The sequence below is a fragment of the Phyllobates terribilis genome, unplaced genomic scaffold (genome assembly GCF_046119375.1).
Source record: "Phyllobates terribilis strain yellow unplaced genomic scaffold, ASM4611937v1 Scaffold_5__5_contigs__length_657084704, whole genome shotgun sequence".
Classification (NCBI taxonomy): domain Eukaryota; kingdom Metazoa; phylum Chordata; class Amphibia; order Anura; family Dendrobatidae; genus Phyllobates; species Phyllobates terribilis.
In genome coordinates this window covers 74,169,009-74,190,611 of record NW_027362765.1, presented here as the reverse complement: position 1 = coordinate 74,190,611, position 21,603 = coordinate 74,169,009, and the positions used below count along the sequence as shown (strand labels likewise).

Below are 21,603 nucleotides of genomic sequence, written 5' to 3'. Positions count from 1 at the left end.
GCTGGACAGTTCCTTGCTAACCTAGATGCTAGTACCTGTGTTGTACCTGATTGTCTCCACCCTGTAATCTCATGATTGAACACCCTACTTAAACCAAGCATTGCACTTTCTTTCTTGTGAGATTATTGAGCTCCCAGACTTTATTCAAGCTGTCCTTCCAACTGCTGCTTGGTCCAAACTATATTCCTGCTCCTCCGGCTATTCCTGAGTTTTGAACCTGCTTATCCTTCAAACTATACTGCTGCTACAGACCTGTGGCTATTCCTGACTCCGCAACCTGCTTAGCCTGGAAACTATTCTGCTGCTCATTGTGTAAGGGAATGCAAAATGAAGGCATCATACTGTGCATGTGGGGGTTACCATTATGGTAAAATGTGTATATAGAATTGTGGCGACATTCTACAACATGGTGGCATCATACTTCATGGAGAGCTATCGTGGGGGGTGTTGTACTGGATGGACGCCATGGAAGGTGTATTATAGTGAGTGAGACGCCAAGGCTACGTTCCCACATTGAGCTTTTAGTGTGTTTTTGATGTTGCAGAATTTCTGCACCTATTATTTAAATTAGTTTACTTGCGTTTTTTCATTGCATTTTTGTGCATTCTTTTTATCTAGTTTTTTGTCTGTTTGGTGTGTCATGCTGTAAATACTGATATGATACCTTGTTTTTTTGCTTTGACAAAACTTTGACATACTTAGATGCGAATTACATGTGTTTTTTACCTGCGGAATTTCCGCTCCGAATACAAGTCTATGGGGAAATTCTGCATAGAAAAGTCAGTGAACTCGCAAGAGAAATTGACATGCTGCAGATTTAAAAAAAGCACCGCAGGTGAATTTACGCAGTGTTAATAAAAAGCACAGAGGGCATTAGATATCTTTTAATCTCATCCACTTTGCTATAATTGTAAGATGCTGCCTTCTTGATGCAGTAAAAACACAAAGCGTCAAAAACGCAATAAAAACTCATTGTCGGAACGTAGCCCAAAGAGCATCGCTAATTTTGTGTGCATGGCACAATATATTTTTCTCTTTCCTGCCTGTAACCCTTCCTCCCCCCCCATGGTGATTTTCCGTTTTAGTTTTTTGGCTCCCCTTTTCCCAGAGCCATAACATGTACTTTTGAGTGACACCACTGATGTTACCATATAGCGTACTGGAATTTTTTTTTTAAAGTGCTGTGAAATTGCAGAAAAAGTGCAATTTCACGATTGTTTTTGGGGGTTTTTATTTACCATGGTCAATAAATCCCAAAACTGACCTGTCATTATGATTCTCAAGGTCATTATGAGTTTGCAAAACTTGAAAAAGGAAAAAAATTCTCACTGTAATATATAACCTCATGCCTGTCATGCAATTTTTTGTCTTAGTATCAAACTGGAATATATTTTGTTATAATACTTTTAATCTTATTGAATTGGGTGCTGTAGGGAGTACTAAGTGTGATAATTTGATTAGTGATTTTTGAGTATCTGTTAGTTTTCGTTTTTGACTTTATAGATTTTTTACAGCATTTCTTTTCATTCCAGCACTCGAGTTTTTTATATGCCCTATCAATAATATTATTTGTATATCCTCTTTCTTTCAACCTAGTTTTTATAATAGATGCTTCCCCCCCCTGGTAGGTGCCATACGGAATAGCTGTAATGGTGGCAGCTATCTGCATGCAGTGTGGTATTCCCACTGACAGGTTTACGATACAGAGAGCATGCAACTTTTTTGATGTTCTAACGCCAGTGAGTGAGATCTACAAAAATTCTCTGTTTTTACTAGGACCATTAAACGTAAAATGTAGATTGACATCATTGTGAATGAGACAATGGATGAAGTCTGGTATGGTCGTCACACTGGAAGACCACACAATAAGGATGTCATCCACCTAGCAACCATACCAGACTAAACTCCCAAAAAAACGGATTGTTGTATGAAAAGATATACTGTTCTTCCCACCAGGAAACATATAATAATTATTATGGTAATTAGATTGATTGGCATGCACTCTGTCTCTTTAGTTAGTGAGGTGCTGGTGGAACTGGGTGTGTCCCCGTAATCCAGTATAAGAGAATTCACCGCACACTCTGAATTATTTTTAAATGCTGAGAGTTTATTATATCCGTGAAGGCAAATAAATATGCAGGTGCTGGGAGGTATGCGACAAGATAGAATAACATTTAGACCCAGCCTGTTTCTGGTACTTGGTATATTTTGCGCTGTGCTTAGAGATCACGGGCATCCTCGGAGCTCCCCTGCCTGTCAGCCGGAAGCCACACTGACAGGTGTGGGAGTGCCGCGGATGCCCATGATCACTAAGCACAGTGCAAAATATACCAAGTACCAGCGACAGAAACAGGACATACAGTATTTTTCGGACTATAAGACACACCGGACCATAAGACGCACCTAGGTTTTAAAGGAGGAAAATAAAAAAATAAAAATTTAAGCAAAAAATGTGGTCATGATGCACTTTTAAGGGGGAGGGGGTCTTCTGCTGACACTGGTATAGGGGTAATGTCCCCCAATTCTGACAATATCCCCCATCCTGGTATATATGCCGCCCCCCTTTCTTTTATATGTGGTCTCCGTCCCCATCCTGGTATGCCTGGCACCCCTCCATCCTGGTATGCATGGCACCCCTCATCCCTGTCCTGGTATGCATGGCACCCCTCATCCCTGTCCTGGTATGCATGGCACCCCTAATCCCTGTCCTGGTATGCATGGCATCCCTGATCCCTGTCCTGGTATGCATGGCACCCCTCATCCCTATCCTGGTATGCATGGCACCCCTCCTCCCTGTCCTGGTATGCATGGCACCCCTCCTCCCTGTCCTGGTATGCATGGCACCCCTCATCGCTGTCCTGGTATGCATGGCATCCCTGATCCCTGTCCTGGTATGCATGGCACCCCTCATCCCTATCCTGGTATGCATGGCACCCCTTATCCCTGTCCTGGTATGCATGGCACCCCTCATCCCTGTCCTGGTATGCATGGCACCCCTCCTCCCTGTCCTGGTATGCAGGCACCCCTCATCCCTATCCTGGTATGCATGGTACCCATCATCCCTATCCTGTTATGCATGGCACCCCTCATCCCTGTCCTGGTATGCATGGCACCCATCATCCCTATCCTGGTATGCATGGCACCCCTCATCCCTGTCCTGGTATGCTTGGCACCCCTCATCCCTGTCCTGGTATGCATGGCACCCCTCATCCCTGTCCTGGTATGCTTGGCACCCCTAATCCCCATCAGGCTGCACATTAAAAAAAAATAAACACTCATACTCACCTCTCTTCTCTCCTCCAGCGCTGCATCCGGTCTGCCTGCACTGATCTCTCCATGTGAGCCGCGCATGACGTCACTGCCATGCGCGGCTCACATGGAGAGATCAGCTGCCGGAAGTCACTGCTCCCCACGCCGGGTCTGTGAGCGCGGGGAGCAGTGACTTTACTCTCCTTCATAGCCGGCACACAGCGGAGCCGCGCTGCGGCTGCTGCCGGCTATCTCCTGTGCCCGCTCATTAAAGGGCATGAATATTCACCCTCTCCCCACGCCCATGGAGATAATAGCGGTATACAGTGTAGCCGCGCTAAGGAGCATGAATATTCAGTGCTCCCCAAGCCCCATGGGCGTGGGGAGCACTGAATATTCATTTTCTTTAGCAGCAGGGACAGTGTAGGAAGCAGTAGGTGGCTGCTGCCTCCTGTACCCCGCTCCTCCACCGATACCGCTCCTCCCACACCACATATAAATATACACCCCCCCCCCCAACATTCGGACCATAACACCCCCCCCTCCCCATTTTCCTCCAAAATTTTGAAGGAAAAAAGTGCGTCTTATGGTCCGAAAAATACGGTAACTAGAAAAACTTGGAACCCCTTCCCATTGATATTCTATAGGCAACCCTGCCATATTAACAATGACGGTATGATTAAGACTCAGGCTGTTACGCTGGCGTGTCCTTTAATAAAATCAAATAAAACTTAAAGGACACGTCGGGGTCCACCAGACTGCAGAGGAGCTGCAGCAGCTGAGTCCCAGAGGAATGTTCAGCTAAGCACAGAGAAAGAAATGAACTAGTGTATTAAATGCACGCACTAGTAGTAACTAAACAAGGTACAATGCTGGGAGCTAGCAACACTACAGATAGAAACTAATAAACTTCTGCACTGCAAGACACCGCTGTACAGAGCAGGAAGGATTTGGTAGCATGAAACGCCTGAGCACTAGATGGCGGCGTATAGAGCTGCAGATAGCTGCGGGCCAGGAAAGGACTGGAACCTAAGTTCCTAAAGAGGAGGAGAATCTCTGCAGCACTCAACACATGGGTGTAAAATCGGCAGTGTGACCACACATACAATGGCGGAACCTGGAATACTGGATCGGTAGCAAAGACGCCTCCGTGGCGTGGACACCAACCGGTGAACCGACACGGTAGAGCGTGCTGCTCACAGCATTCCCCTAGCCCTAATTGATGGCTAGGATGACTAGGGAGCACACAGCAGGAACCCTTGACAACCACTCACACACACTGCATTTACTGCCAGAGACCTCACCCCAGGATAGAGATAGACTAGGCACTGGGGTGGAGCCCACGGAGCCCTTAAATACACTAGAGACAGCCCCAGCCCCCCAAGACAACCAACTATGCTGTACCAGACAGCAGGGGGCGTGGCTTAACGGCACATGACCACAAGGGGGTGTGGCTTAGCGGCACATGACCGGCCTAACATTACCCCCCTCTCTAGGGCTCCTCCCCCCGGAATTATGGATACGCTCAAAAGCGGCAATAAAATCCGGAGCGTTGATATTGTCTGCCGGCTCCTAAGTCCTATCCTCCGGACCATAATCCCGCCAGTCCACCAAATAAAACTTCTTGCCCCTAACCACCTTAGAAGCAATGATTTCATTTACAACAAAAACATCCTGTGCAGATTCCGATTTAGCCGGAAAGGAACCGGAGAATTCATTGAGAGTAACCGGCTTGAGTAAAGAAATATGGAAGGTGTTAGATATTCGCCAAGCGGCCGGCAATTTCAGCCGATAGGCCGCATCATTCATTTTGGCCAAGATTCTAAATGGCCCCAAATACCAGGGAGCAAATTTAGTCAAAACCACCCGGAGTCGAATATTGCATGCAGAAAGCCACACCAAGTCCCCAGGAGCATAACTTGGAGCAGGACGCCGATGCCTATCGGCCATGACCCTCATACGCTCCTTAGAAGCACGCAAAGACTCCTGAGTCTGATCCCAGATATCCCTGGCATTCGTTGCCCAATACTCCACAGCGGGAAGAGGCATAAGAAGCCCCGCCGACCGTTCCCTAGACGGCTTATTTCGCGCACAAGAGACGCAGGCGGCGACAAAATGGGAGATATCAGTAGACATCTTGGGCCACCAATAGGACCGAGAAATTAGCTCTTTGGTCAGTTTGTCCCCAAAGTGCCCTCCAATCTTGGAGGAGTGACCCCAATGGAGAACCTCTTGCCTACGAGACTTTGGCACAAAGGTCCTCCCAGATGGAAGTCCCTGCAAGGTGACAGGGTTTACAGAGAGTAAACTCTCGGATGAGACAATAAGCCGCGGTTCCGACTCTTTACCCAGGGGGTCAAAAGAGCGAGACAGAGCATCTGCCCGTGGATTAGATTTACGGATAACCCCCCTTGCCAGATTATGTGTAATGTATTCTGACATTGCTTTCGTCTCAGGGGCCGACAAAGGATATCCCCTGCCTCTTGGGGGTTCCGAACCCGGTAGTAAATTTATGGAGCAATCATACGCCCGGTGAGGTGGTAGAGTCTCCGCAGCTTTTTTGGAGAAAACATCTGCATACTCCCCGTATTGAACGGGTAAGAGCTGCTGAGGTAACTCAAAACGAGAAACCGGAAGCGCCGGACGAATACAATTCCCCTGGCAGTAAGAGCTCCACTGGATAACCTGACCAGTCGACCAGTCCAGATGGGGGGAATGCCTCCGGAGCCAGGGCAGGCCCAAAAGTACCGAATCCACCCCCTCCTCCATCACTAGGAAAGAAATAGATTTGTAATGGCTAGCTCCTATCTGGAGCTGTATAGTCTCAGTGCGATGGGTAACCTCCTTAACCAGAACAAACACGTTAACTACTCGGATTTTAACTGGATTAGGAAGTAAAATTAATGGAACTGAGTGGCTCTGAGCGAAAGACGCGGACATAAAGTTTGCCTCTGCTCCCGAGTCCACACAAGCTCCTATCTCCACAGTCTTCTGATCAAGAATGACTGAGGAAGGCAACAGAATTTTGGAGGAAACAAATTCATTTTCTAGTGACTCGCCTCCAACAGACTCTAAAACTCCCTGTTTAATATGCGGGGAGCGACTGGACTGGCGCATCGCCCAGACCCCCGAGGGGTGTAGGACAATAGACCCGATTTTATTGACTATTTGGGTGGACAAAGACCCTCAGTGCGTGACACTTCCATGGGCACAGAGGGATCGAAATTGCCCGAACCCTCACTCAAACTCAGAGGCACTGAGAAGGTTGGAGCAGAACACTCCCGTAGCTTCTCAGCAGTCACCTCCAGTCGTTTCTTGGCAAACCGAAGGTCAATTCTGGTAGGAAGATTAATCACTGCCTCAATTGTTACTGGCACCTCTCGGGTAGCCAACACATCTTTTACATGGGAGGCCAGACCTCTCCAGAAAATGGGAATCAGAGCTTTGTCTGGCCAATCCAACTCAGCTGCTAGGGTGCGGAAATGCACCGTATAATTGCTTACGGAAGACGTAGCCTGACTAATAGCGAGAATACGCATGGCAGTGTCATTGGTGACCTCAGGACCCAAAAAGACCTGTTTGAGGGCTGTTGTGAAACTGGCTACAGTCTGCACAACTGGATCCGACTGTTCCCAGAGTGGAGTAGCCCGCTCGCAGAGCAAGGAAAATATAAAGCCCACCCTAGACCTATCAGTGGGGTACATCTGAGGTTGTAACTCAAAGTGCACCGCACATTGATTGAGAAACCCCCGACAGGTCCGAGTGCTCCCAGAAAACTTACTTGGAAGCGCTAGGCGAGGAGTTGGGACAGGGGAGGGTATTAGAGCGGCTACCGTCTGGCCCACAGCCTGAGCGGTCAGAGTCGGAATGTCCAGAGTCAGCGGACATCGTTCTACTTGTTGCAACCGAGACTCCAGCTGCTGGATATGGTGTTGCATCGAGGATGAGCCGTTCTGACTCTGTGCAGTAGCCGTCATACTCAGCCAGACCCTGGCCTAGTCTAATGTTACGCTGGCGTGTCCTTTAATAAAATAAAATAAAACTTAAAGGACATGTCGGGGTCCACCGGACTGCAGAGGAGCTGCAGCAGCTGAGTCCCAGAGGAATGTTCAGCTAAGCACAGAGAAAGAAATGAACTAGTGTGTTAAGTGCACACACTAGTAGTAACTAAACAAGGTACAATGCTGGGAGTTAACAACACTCCAGAAACTAAACTAATAAACTTCTGCACTGCAAGACACCGCTGTGCAGAGCAGGAAGGATTTGGCAGCATGAAACGCCTGAGCACTAGATGGCGGTGTATAGAGCTGCAGATAGCTGAAGGCCAGGAAAGGCCTGGAACCTAAGTTCCTAAAGAGGAGGAGAATCTCTGCAGCACCCAACACATGGGTGTAAAAGCGGCAGTGTGACCACATATACAATGGCAGACCCTCGAATGCTGGATCGGTAGCGAGGATGCCTCCGTGGCGTGGACACCAACCCGTGAACTGACACGGTAGAGCTTGCTGCTCACAGCATTCCCCTAGCCCTAATTGATGGCTAGGATGACTAGGGAGCACACAGCAGGAACCCTTGACAACAACTCTCACACACTGCATTTACTGCCAGAGACCTCACCCCAGGTTAGAAAGAGATAGACTAGGCATCGGGGTGGAGCCCACGGAGCCCTTAAATACTCTAGAGACAGCCCCAGCCCCCCAAGAAAACCAACCACGCTGTAGCAGACAGCAGGGGGCGTGGCTTAGCGGGACATGACCACAAGAGGCGTGGCTTAGCGACACATGAGCAGAAACCACACTTTGAATCCCTAGAACGGAACCTAAATGCTGACAATTACTGACCAGCAGGAACGGGACTGGCCGGAAGCCCTTCTCCTGCGTACCGGCCTAACACAGGCTGGGTCGAAACGTTATTCTATCTTGTCGCATACCTCCCAGCACCTGTATAGTTATTTGCCTTCATGGATATAATAAACTCAGCATTTAATAATAATTCAGAGTGTGCGGTGAATTTGCTCAGTTGACAGGACGTGACTTCTGATTCATTCTGATTGACAGCCGGATCACCCAGTTAGGCAGTGGGAAATCAGCTGTCAATCAGAATGACGCTGTAAGTCCTGCCCTGTCAACTGAGGGGAGTGGAAAAGAAGCAATTGCTCTGCCAAGATGACGTCAGCTAAGGTAGCTGAATCCCCGGTAGGAACTGTCTGTGCCCACTCTGTGCTGGGGAAGAACGGTAAGTAGCAACTACCTGCTTGTTAGTTGTTAGTCACATTTTTTGTTTTAAAGTCCCGGATATCCCCTTTAATGAAGGGCAAAAGGGAGAAAGCTGCGGCCACTTTGTGCATTTGTTTTTTAATTAATTAAATTATTCTTTTTATTATCGCTTTTCGGAATATAAAAAATTACACATAGCTCTGATTGCTCAGTATTGATAGAATTCAACTTATCGTGTATATACACAAGTCTCAGCCAGCACCACCATTTTGAAGAGCGGATAGAAATTTGCGGGCAGGGTCGTGACAGTGACTGAACGCAGCCGACATCATAATTAACAAAGAAGAAGGAACCGACAGCACTCAGCAAAATGGACGCCCGTTGACTCCAAGGAACCAGCTTGGAAAAATTGCAGCATATAAAAGAAAAAACAGCGTTCAATCCAGGGTGTTCAAGATATCAAAATCATAGTTTATTCCGCCAGATTACAATGTTTCGACCGTTCGCCGGTCTTTACTTGATAAAGACAGGCGAACGGTCGAAACGTTGTAATCTGGCGGAATAAACTACAATTTTGATATCTTGAACGCCCTGCATTGGACGCTGTTTTTTCTTTTATATGCTGACATCATAATTAAAATCACATAAGAGGCATAAATTACAACAGAAGTGTTCTCCAGTGTCCCCGGACATTTCTGTAATAATTTATATCACTTCTGTGTTGTACATTATCATGCGGTTGCGCTCTTTTACGTCTCTCCCTGCAAAACGTCACCACTCTTCAAAAATGGTGACATGCGGATGGGACTGGAGCAAAACTTCCTTAAAAAAGCATTAAAAAATGTTAAAAAGTCATGAAATAACTATAAAGCTGGTGTATATATATATATATATATATATATATATATATATATATATATGTATGAATAATGTAATTACTATTCAAGAAAACAAACCTCTTGTAATCCTGGGCTTCCTTATAACCCCTCACTGCAGTAACTCCATTCTAGCTGCTTCTTGAGGACCCCATTTTAGCATCTCCACTCTAGATGGCCCACTAGTGAGGTGATTGGATTGGACTTGATGTTTTGAGGCCCTCGCTCCAGCAACTCCGATCTCCTCACCTCAGCACGGTAGCAACTAGATCAGAGTTATTAAAATGAGGAGCACAAAAAATCACCTCTAGACGAAACCGATATATGACTGTTCTGTGCGCACAGGACCTGTGGTGATGTCACAGTCATGTGATCAGCCACATGGAGGGGAGGAGCCAGTCTCTGTGATGATGTCATAGTCATGTGATCAGTCACATGGAGGGGAGGAGCCAGTCTCCATTTTGAGGCTCCGTGTGAGAGAAGCCGTCTGTACTGGTGAGAGGTAATGAGGGAGCAGGGAGCGTGTGATGGGGAACAGGACTAAACCCTAATGGGCTGAAGGACGGGGTCTCTCTGACCACTAGAATATACAGCGGAGCTGGAAAGATCCTGAAATCTTTACAATTTTCCACATTTCTGAATTAATTTGACCTAAAACTCCATCAGATTTTCACACAAGTCCTAAATGTATTGACCCCTTCACCCCCGAGCCTTTTCATCTTCATGACCAGGCCAATTTTTACAATTCTTACCACTGTCACTTTATGAGGTAATTACTCTGGAACGCTTCAACGGATCCCACTGATTCTGAGATTGTTTTCTTGTGACATATTGTACTTCATTATTGTGGTAAAATTTCTTCGATACGACTTGTGTTTATTTGTGAAAAAATTGGAAATTTGGCAAAATTTTTTAAAATATTGCAATTTTTATGCCCTTAAACCAGAGAGTTGTTTTACACAGAATAGTTACGAAATAACATTTCCCACACGTTTACTTTACATCTGCATATTTTTTGAAACATAACTTTTTTTGGTTAGGAAGTTATAAGAGTTAAAGATTGACCAGCGATTTAATAATTTTTCCAACTAAATTTACAAAACCATCTTTTAGGGACCACGTCACATTTGAAGTCACTTTGAGGGGTCTATATGACAGCAAAATACCCAAAAGTGACACCATTCTAAAAACTGCACCCCTCAAAGTGCTCAAAAATGACATTCAAGAAGTTTATTAAGCTTTCAGGTGCCTCACAGGAGTGAATGCAATGTGGAAAGAAAAAAAATGAACATTTTACTTTTTTTCACAACTATTATTCTTTAGCCCCATTTTTTTATTTTCACAAGGGTAACAGTAGATAATGGACCCCAAAATTTGTTGTGCAATTTTTCCTGAGTACGCTGATATCCCATATGTGGTGAAAAACTACTGTTTGGGGGGCACGGCAGGGCTCAGAAGCGAAGGAGTGCTATTTGACTTTTGGAATGCAAAATTGGCTGAAGTAGATAGTGGACGCCATGTTGCGTTTGCAGAGCTCCTGATGTGCCTAAACAGTGGAAACCCCCCACAAGTAACCCCATTTTAGAAATAACCATGGCTGTGGAGTTGGTAAGCCAAACCTCCGACTTCTCAATTTCCATGACTCCGACTCCAACTCCCTCATACATGGCTCATGTTTAAGTCATAAATTTACTGTAGCAGAGATTCATCTGAGCTAAAAGTCTAGGCCCTTAGATCAGGAATAGGACAGACATTTATAGGACATTTCATAACTTTCCCAAATTCTTATGAAAAAAATATTCCCCACAAACTGCATTGAACTACTGTACCTAATTTATTATACTGTATATTTTAGGAGTTGGAGTCGGTCCATTTTATACCGACTGATTCCGACTCCACCAAAATGGACACCGACTCCACAGCCCTGGAAACCACACCCCTCAAGTAACTTATTTAGAGATGTGATGAGCACCTTGAACCCACAGGTACTTCACAGAATTTTATATTGTTGAGCCGGGAAGATGAAAAAAAAATACACTTTTCCCACAAAAATGTTGCTTTAACCCCAAATTTTTCATGTTCACAAGGATAACAGGAGAAAATGGACCATGCAATTTGTCTGGAGTACACAGATACCCCATATCTGTGGGAAAACTACTTTTGGGCACACAGCAGGGCTCGGAAGGGAAAGCGCCAATTGAATTCTGGAGCGCAATTTTGGCTGGAACAGATTGCAAATGCCCCTGAGATGTCAAAACAGCAGAAATCCCCACAAGTGACCCCATTTTGTAAACTATTCATCTAGCGGTGTAGTGAGCATTTTTAACCCTGAAATGATTCACAGAATTGTATAACATTTGGCCAAATCTATTGAAAATTATACAATTTTTTCCACTAAAATGTTACTTTGGCCTCAAGTTTTCAATTTTCAAAAGGGCTAATAGGGGAAAATGGACCACAAAATATGTTACACAATTTCTCCTGAGTGCGCCAATACCTCATATGTGGTAGAAAACTACTTTAAAGGCACAGTGCGAAGCTATGAAGGGAAGGAGCGCCATATTGGAGTGCACATTTTGCTGGAATGATTTGAGGGTGCCACATCACATTGGCAGAACCCCTGAGGTCCCAGAACAGCAGAACCACCCCCCCCTATAAGTGACCTCATTTTACAAACTACACCTCGCAATGAATTCATCTAGGGGTGCAGCGATCAAGGCCCCGTGTTTTTAAGCATGCTTTAAAAACACATCTGTTTAGACAATCCATCACCTCAACTCACTAACCTAACTCTCCCCTGTTCCCTCCTAAATGTTAATCTTAATCTGCTCCTGCCTTTCATCCAGGGCTGTGGAGTCGGTAAGCCACAGTTGCGACTCCGACTCCTGGATTTTATCAGGTTCCGACTCCGACTCCGACTCCGGCTCCGACTCCTTCATAAATGGCCAATTCGGAACAATAAATTTACTGTTGTAAAATATTAACATCGTGCTTATTCAGTTTCTCACCATCATATAAGTAATCAGACCACTTAGAGAAAAAACTATATTTATTAGAATACAATTAGAATATAGCTAATAACTTTTCTAAACTTTTCTAAACTCTTGTAAGTAAATATGCAATAAACACTGTTATGCAGTTAATAAGAAGAAATCTATAAATTTGTCCTCAGAAAAAGTATTGCCTCTGTCAGATCCTCCTTCATGGATGCCCTCAAATCTGATCTAATTATTTTGAGAGCAGAGAACAACCTCTCTACACTAACTTGGTGGCAAAGCAGTAACCACTCGGGCAACATCTCTGACAATGTCAGGATACAGAGGAATCGCTTGTTGCACTGTTATTTTTGATGAACGGTCAAATTTCTCAATTTCTTTTAGTGCACATGAAAAATTCTGCTGAAATGTACTGGCTGTGTTCTTTGATGGGGATGACTCTTCTTCTATGCGGGAACGCTTTGCACGGTCCTTGTGATCCAAATATTTTTCTAAATTAAATTCTTCATCAGTTGATGAGGGTGAAGATGTGGCAGGACGATCAAATTCTTCTTGTTCCTCCTGACTGTTCTGCAACCCTTTCATCCTTACTGCTATTTCAAACAGAGCTTCTTTTCCTTTAGTTAGCTGTTGATCATCTAGAAGAATCCGATGCATTGGTCTACATAAACAGCTGCCAAAAGAATGTTATTTTGTAATAGTAGCTCCTCTCTCCATTTCATTGATGTAGCAATGCCACTTGCAATTAACCCTCCTCTTTGGGACAGGCGAAACCTCAGGTTCTTCCACTCCTTTAAGAAAATACCTGGAGTTAAGTCCTCTGTAATTTTTTAGTCACTGTAAATGGGTGCTCTAGCAATTTTTCCAGCTCAGTCACCTGATTCCACTGACTTTCATTTAGCGTCAGTTGAGGGTTAGCCATGTCTACAAGAAAGGTTTTCAGTTCAACCAAGCGCTGAATCATTAAGTAAGTACTGCCCCATTGTGTGGCTTGATCAATAATTGCCCCTTTTCCAGCACGTCTCTTCAAAATTTAGTCAACTTTAGGGGTTCTGGAAACAGTAGCCAATTTTCTCACCTTGCCAATCAGTGCAGCAGCATGTCCTTCTTGCAGACTGTCTCTTATAGCCAGCTGTAGCGTATGCACAACACAGCGCATGTGATGAATGAAAGAACGTATTGACACAGTTTCAACAAGATCATCTAAACTATCATGTTGCTGTTCATCTGAAGCAACTTCAGTTTGCTCCTTAGTTACAATACTGTGTTCCTCTATTTCAAACATTTCTGTGTCTGTGGACCCAGAATGTTCTTCTAGCTGCTGGTCACCATCATTACTCTCATTCATTAGCTTAATAGTACTTATCATATTTGAAGCATTGTCAGTTACGACAGAAAGAACTTGCTCTTTTTTAAGTTCATAGTCTTGCAGAATCTTTTCCACCAAGACCTGGAGAAACTCACTGGTGTGATGAGCTTTGGTGTCTTTTACTGCCAATGTCTTGGTAACTATTTCATTTTTGTCACAAACAAATCGGACATTGATGGCAAAATAGTTCACTCTGTGATGTGTGCAGGCATCCATTTTAAGAAACAGAAAGCGTCCCTTGAGAGTTTTTTTAAGTTCTTCCTTTTGTTTAAATGCTTCTTCGATTAATAATTTTCTAATAATCTCTCTCTCCAGAGAAACACCAAGCTTGCAGCCTATTTCCCCATTCAGACACATAAAAGCTGGTCGTGAAAATAATGAAATAGGCACACTATCCTTTACAACAAGCTCTATGATCTGTTTTTTAAATGTATCTACTGTCATTGTCACAATAACTTTGTCACTGACAAAATATCTTGCAACTGATGGCTGCAAAGTTCTCTGCTCCTTTGTTTGGCTGGAAGAGCTGGGCACTGGTTCATTGGTTTGGATGCAGTCTTTCTCATCCACTGCTTTCAGTACTTCTGGATGAAAGCGCTGTAAATGTTTCTTTAGATTAGAAGCTCTGGTAGGAGCATTTTTATCTATGCCTGAATATGCACTGATCTTGGCTTCACAGCATTTGTTTTCGTCTGGATCATTTGTCATACACTGACAGACATAATGTTTTCTATCTTGAGTGATGGTGAAATGTTCAAATACAGCTGATTTAATGTGACGCTTCTTTGACATTCTCAGGTTTTTAATTCTGCATTCACAATCCAAATGACAATTGTTTTTCCTAAAAACAATTGTACAAAATTATTGCCAGGTCGTACAACTGATATAGTGGTCAGTAATACTGTTATTCCTCATGTACTCACAGTTAACTGATGCAAAGTTTGTTGAAAGGATAATACTTCTTACAGTCTTCCTCTTCTGAGTAGCAGCTGTGAGATGCTTGGAAGACGCACACCTAGTAAACATCTAGTCTAGAGGAGAAGCTTTACTACTAAGAATTTGCAACACATTTTCACTTTCAGTTTCATACATTGTAAGTAGGGGGTTGGGGCAGCATGAGGTTAACCAAGTATAAGATTAGATAAGGGCAGTGGAGAACAGTGACACACAAGAAGTAAGAAATGTCTCTATCTCCAGCAGAACTGCTTATCACTGTTGTTCATAGTTTGATAGAACATATATATTTGAGTAACATTTATAGAATTCATATCAAAGTTCAATTATGAAATATTAATACATTTTTTTTAAAGCTGGAGTCGGAGTCGGTACATTTCTACCGACTCCGACTCCAACCAAAACTAACTCCGACTCCACGACTCCGACTCCACAGCCCTGCTTTCATCTGTCTCTACATCCTCCATGCACCCAATACAACATGGTAAATGCACTTAGATACTGTCTGATGGCCATGTTCTACCTATTGTGTCACCCTATTTCCATATATTGTAAGCTTCCGAGCATGGCCGTCACTCCTCCTGTAACTGTTGAAATATGTTACATTGTATTGTTTTTATTGTCTGTACATGTCCCTACTTAATTGTAAAGTGCTGTGGAATATGTTGGCACTATATGAATAAAAATTATTATTATTACATTGTCACACGGGAAAATGGGCAAAAATAGCACTCGTCACACAATTTCTGCTGAACGTTGCAGTACTCCATATGTGGCTGTACAGCACTGTTTAGCCACACGGCAAGAGGGATGGTATGCTATTTGACTCTTGGAGAACAAATTATCGTAGAATAGTTTCCGGGCTCCATATACTGAGCCACTAAATGCCAAAAGAGCCCAATCCCCTCTCAAGGCGCCATGTAGTGACATCATCGCTCCCTTAGTGACATCAGGCGCAGAGGAAGAATGATGGAGAAGGGATCATCAGCTGACGCTCCCTCCTCCATCATTGCTTTCAACTGTATCGGCATCCAGGATATATATATATATGTATGTGTGTGTGTTGTGACAAAGTCACTGGCGGAATACTGGAGGGGAGATATGTTTCACTGAGGCTGTTGGCTTCAGTAATGTGAAACATGGAAGTCTTCTCCTGCATATTATGTGCAGAGAGGGTTAAGCAGCCATATTTAAAAGGGCATGTTTTATAGGTGAATGGCTAAAGTGCGGGCGGGAGGCCATCCACCATATCTCCACCCCAGGGAGTGGTCTGGGCTTTAAATAGCCAACCTTTTGACTCATGTGGGGTTCAGTATCTGGAGCTCTGCTCCAGAGAGAGGAGCTTGTGTTTGTTGGTGTTAATCTGAATCGTGTGGTTTTTGCTAATCCTGAGTGGCCGGACCGCGGCCGGTGAAAGGACTTAGCTGGACATTTTCTTATTTTGTTTTGCCATTATGCCAGATGGGCTGGGTTTATTTTCATGAACTCTACGTTGGTTTATACTGATTAATAAAATCAACAGAAAATTTAAGGAGACAGTGTTCTGTGTTTACCTCCATGCGCAACCGAGTGAGCAGATCTACCATAGTGTGTACAAATATAAAATGTGCAATATGTGATCATGATCATGTCACTGTGTGATAATGAGACTGTGGATGTGATACTTAAGCAGTGTAAAAGAATAAAATGTAGGGGATAGAAGATTAAAAATAATATTAAAATTGGTACACAATACTGAAACAATATGTAGGTGAAGAATAACACCTGGTGTAAGTGATTCATTTGTGCCTAGACAGATGAGGAGCAAATGTAAATTCAAGTAAAAACAAGACAAGTAACCAGATAAAAGTCAGTGTTTAGGCGACCCAAGTGGTTGACAGTCGAGTGCACATGCACACCGCCACTGAAAGTGTGAATGAATGACAATGCGTCTGCACAACCAAGAGAAAAAATGAATTTTTATTTGTTGTGCACATTTGGGATAGGCCATCAACATCTACGTGCTGAAAAATCCCTTTAGGCTTTGTACAAGCAGCTATGGATGAGTACATGCGAAATACAGGGTCCTAAATCACGTGTGATACTGTTTGGACGCCCAACAATCAGAAAGTTCTCCCATATCCCACAGATAAGTGATAACGTTCAAACTTGAGAATACTCCGTTAATGGTCTGGATGAGTCTGTGTAAAGAGGCCATTACTGTGCTGCTTGTGTGTCAGTGTTTACGGTAGTTGCCATATCACGGCGAAGACTAAATGAGGGCCTGACTATAACAGTGACTGTAATTGGATTATGTTTTATACCTGGGGCAGGACGGGGCCATGACTGGATGTAGTGATCAGGTGAAGCCGGTAACAGCTCCGGAGATTTCTTACATGGGATCTTTATGATGTTACATCGTCATCTTCTCCCCATTCAGGTCCCTACAATATCGGATCTTCTCAGTGGAGATCTTCTATATAAGAGAATTTTCCTGATTGACCATCAAGGATGGATAGTGACAGGGACAAGATGGCGGAGAGGATATTACACCTCACCCTAGAGATCCTCTTCCGGCTTACTGGAGAGGTGAGAGATTCTGATGACGTCACATTACATCATTCTTATCTATGGGAATAACAGATGGAAAGAATTGGAGAGGTGAGGACTCTGGAAATGTCTGTAGTGAGATTTATTAATGTGTCTCTCCATAACCAGGATTACACAGTAGTGAAGAAGAACTCTAGTGAGAGCTGTCAGGACCCTGTGTCTGAGGGATGGGGAAGACCCCTGAGCCCAATCACAGGGCCTCCATCTCACCCCCTGATACATGAGGACATCAATGACCAGAAGATCCTAGAACTCACCTACAAGATGATTGAGCTGCTGACTGGAGAGGTGACACTGCTGGGAATGCTGGGACATTATACAGTAACACTATGAAGGGATAGGGGTGGTGATGGTATTATTGTATGTGTCAGGTTCCTATAAGGTGTCAGGATGTCGCCATCTATTTCTCCATGGAGGAGTGGGAGTATTTAGAAGCACACAAAGATCTGTACGAGGACGTCATAATGGAGATTCCCCAGCCCCTCACATCACCAGGTAATAGACAGGACTAAATACACACAGCCTACTATTATCTGTATATAAAGAATGAATTCAATCCCTGTATGTGTTTCTTACAGATCCATCTAGTAACAGGACAACACCAGAGAGATGTCCCCATCGTCTTCTTCTACTGGACTATAAACAAGAAAATCCCAATATTCCTCAGGATCATCAGGTAGATGGAGAGAAGGTGTCATGAAATCTCCCCTATGATGTGTGGAAGCTGTGAAGGTCTTGTTTTATCCACCAGTATTTTTTACTGAATGGCCAATTTGAGACATCTGCTCTTTCCCAACAGGAGGTTCAGCATGTAGAAATTAGGCAGCAGCCCTTTCCCATCTGTAACTTATTAGACACATGACCTCTATGTGCAATATGAAATGATCAGTTTTCAGAATGTGAAGATTAAGCAATCTGAATGATTTTGCACAAGGTCATCACTGCTAGTTTATGGGGTTTTTACATACAATGATGTCAAGAGTATATTAAGAATGTTGTTAGAAAAGAAAAACAACCAGTATTATTAGATCATATGGATATAAGCAACTCCTCAACGAAGACACCAAGAATTGTTCTTAGAACGGTTGGTACACAGTCATACAAATTGCAGATGAATATTAATATGTCCGGATCCACTCATCGTTCCTTAGCACAATTGGGCTATTGCAGCTGATGACCAGTTCCAGTCCCATTGCTTTCCAGCAAAACAGTAAGAAAAAAAACTTCATTGGGCAAAAGAAAGTAACAATTATTTCACATAGCAGTGAAAGCATATTCTGCTCGGATGAGATTTCTGTTGCACTGTGCTAATGGGAGGGTCAGAATTTCATGCAAGCAGCATGAATCCATGTTTCCTTCTTGTCAGGTGTCAACATTTCTGACTGGTGGAGGTGGATTAATGGTGTGGAAAATATTGTCTGAGCACATCCTGGGTCCTTTGATACCTGTGGATGGATGTTTGGATACTAGAGCTTACCTGAGTATTGTGTCCAACCGAATTCATCCCTTCATGTCTGCTGTTGAGTCTACAGTAAAAGTACAATGATCCATGTCACAAGGGTCATGTAGTCATGGATTGCTTCCAGTATAATGGTCTTGAAATGTGGCATGGGGCAGTAGCCGGGGGCAAGGTCCTCGTCTCTTACGCCTCTGCAGGTTACATGAAAGTGGAGGTCCTGGCTGAGTGTGGATTTGCACTATGGGGGCGCTACGCCCTTGCAGACCGCATGTTGCCAATGACTTTGGTTGGCCAGGACTAGATTGTTGACAGTTCAATGAGGGAGACCACCAGTCAAAAATAAACTTTTTACTAAGCGATAATTTGGTGTAGATCATATACAGTAGATAGCGGGCACACAACTTTATGAATGGTTCCTTCACAATGCAGAGCATTTTACACACACAGTTCCAATTCCTTCCTCTTTAGTCTCTTGTCCTATATCTTCACCATTCCTCTTTACGTCATCAATCCCAGCACAGTACTGTAGTCCAGTTAGCAAGAGTCCTATTCTCAACCCGCGGTTCCTCATCTTCTTACACCTCTAAGGAACTATATTGCCAGTATGGCTGGTACTTAACTTTTCTGTCACTGACACCTTGGTACTTCTGTCCTGCGCAATCTCTTCATCTCCCATACTATGTTCCGTCTTGGCCCGTTACCTCTCTGAGTTATAAACTTTGGGCTGTACTGCTAAGCATCCTATCCCAGGACCTATTTCGGATCAATCACTCTGTTCTTCATTCACGTCTCCGCTTCCTTCCACTGGGATCTCGCTATCTCCTTTCATGAACTCCTATCACATTAGGGACACCCACGTCATGCAGTAGTGCTCACTGATCAGACCTTAGGTCTACTTTCTACACACACTGGGTCCTATGTGACATTCTGGCAAGAAACTCTCTGTCCCTTCACTCTATCCCCTCCCATTCTGGGTTAGTCCCAGTCTTAACTTTAACTCTCCCTACCGTCAGGCAACACACTATACCAACATCATTAACACATATCACAATTCACATTACACAATATAAGATTACACTTGATCTTCAAGGGGGATTGTGGGCAGTATGTCCATCTCCTAACAGTCGCACGGACCAACGTGTTGCACTGTGACCCTAAACACCAGTGAAACGGGTTCCTTAGAGTGTGTGTTGTTCAGTTCTGCAGATGTTTTCCTCTATGCCCGCATATACTCAGATGAGACAGACACCCTTCTACTAGATTTTTCCGCAAACCTAATATCATTCCTCAAGTGGCAACAATGAGCAATAGATGGAGCCCCAACCCCACTCTACAGAGCCCCACTGCAACTACAGTCTATTAGAAGAATATTGCAAAGGACGAGCAAATAATATACATTTGTATTTATATATGTTCTTAATGGTCCAATTAGTCCACATAATAACAAAGTGTATATCTGCCAGATAGATTGGTAGACCAATAGGAAAATGACGACAACAACAACAACCAATATATGTAATGATATCCGACAAGGGGATACCTCTGTACCTCTCCCCTGCCCAGGTGCAGGGCTGACCCTCTGTAACTCTCCCCTGCCCAGCTGCAGGGCTGACCCTCTGTACCTTTCCCCTGCCCGGCTGCAGGGCTGACCCTCTGTAACTCTCCCCTGCCCAGCTGCAGGGCTGACCCTCTGTAACTCTTCCCTGCCCAGCTGCAGGACTAACCCTCTGTAACTCTTCTCTGCCCAGCTGCAGGACTGACCCTCTGTAACTCTTCTCTGCCCAGCTACAGGGCTGACTCTCTGTAACTCTCTCCTGTCCAGCTGCAGGGCTGACCCTCTGTAACTCTCCACTGCCCAGCTGCAGGGCTGACCCTCTGTACCTCTCCTCTGCCCAGCTGCAGTGCTGACCCTCTGTAACTCTCCACTGCCCAGCTGCAGGGCTGACCCTCTGTAACTCTCCTCTGTCCAGCTGCAGGGCTGACCCTCTGTAACTCTCCCCTGCCCAGCTGCAGGGCTGACCCTCTGTAACTCTCCCCTGCCCAGCTGCAGGGCTGACCCTCTGTAACTCTCCCCTGCCCAGCTGCAGGGCTGACCCTCTGTAACTTTCTCCTGCCTAGCTGCAGGGCTCACCCTCTGTAACTGTTCCCTGCCCAGCTGCAGGGCTGACCCTCTGTAACTCTCCCCTGCCCAGCTGCAGGGCTGACCCTCTGTAATACTCCCCTGCCCAGCTGCAGGGCTGACCCTCTGTAACTCTTCACCTGCCCAGCTGCAGGGCTGACCCTCTGTTACTCTTCACCTGCCCAGCTGCAGGGCTGACCCTCTGTAACTCTCCCCTGCCCAGCTGCAGGACTGACCCTCTGTAACTCTCCCCTGCCCAGCTGCAGTTCTGACCTTCTGTAATTCTCCCCTGCCCAGCTGCAGGGCTGATCCTCTGTAACTCTCTTCTGCCCAGCTGCAGGGCTGACCCTCTGTAACTCTCCCCTGCCCAGCTGCAGGGCTAACCCTCTGTAACTCTCTCCTGCCCAGCTGCAGGGCCGACACTCTGTAACTCTCCCCTGCCCAGCTGCAGCCCTGACCCTCTGTAACTCTCCCCTTCACAGCTGCAGGGCCGACCCTCAATAACACTCCGTTGTCCAGCTACAGGGCTGGCCCTCTGTAACTCTCTCCTGCCCAGCTGCAGGGCTGACCCTCTGTAACTCTTCCCTGCCCAGCTGCAGTTCTGACCATCTGTAATTCTCTCCTGCCCAACTACAGGGCTGACCCTCTGTAACTCTTCCCTGCCCAGCTGCAGTTCTGTCCCTCTGTAATTCTCTCCTGCCCAGCTGCAGGGCTGACCCTTTGTAACTCTCTCCTGCCCAGCTACAGGGCTGACCCTCTGTAACTGTCCCCTGCCCA

The 21,603-nt window shown here is 45.0% G+C and overlaps 1 long non-coding RNA gene and 1 pseudogene across 1 annotated transcript in view; both read left to right on the top strand.

The window, feature by feature from the left end:
• The window catches only part of LOC141271468 (uncharacterized), a 339,948-nt pseudogene that overhangs the window by 295,035 nt on the left and 23,310 nt on the right, over nucleotides 1-21,603 (top strand).
• LOC141272083 (uncharacterized) overlaps nucleotides 9,776-21,603 on the top strand; it is a 32,832-nt gene continuing 21,004 nt past the window's right edge. The window contains exon 1 of the long non-coding RNA XR_012321963.1: nucleotides 9,776-9,842. This is a non-coding gene — a long non-coding RNA (uncharacterized lncRNA). The remainder of the gene's footprint in view (nucleotides 9,843-21,603) is intronic.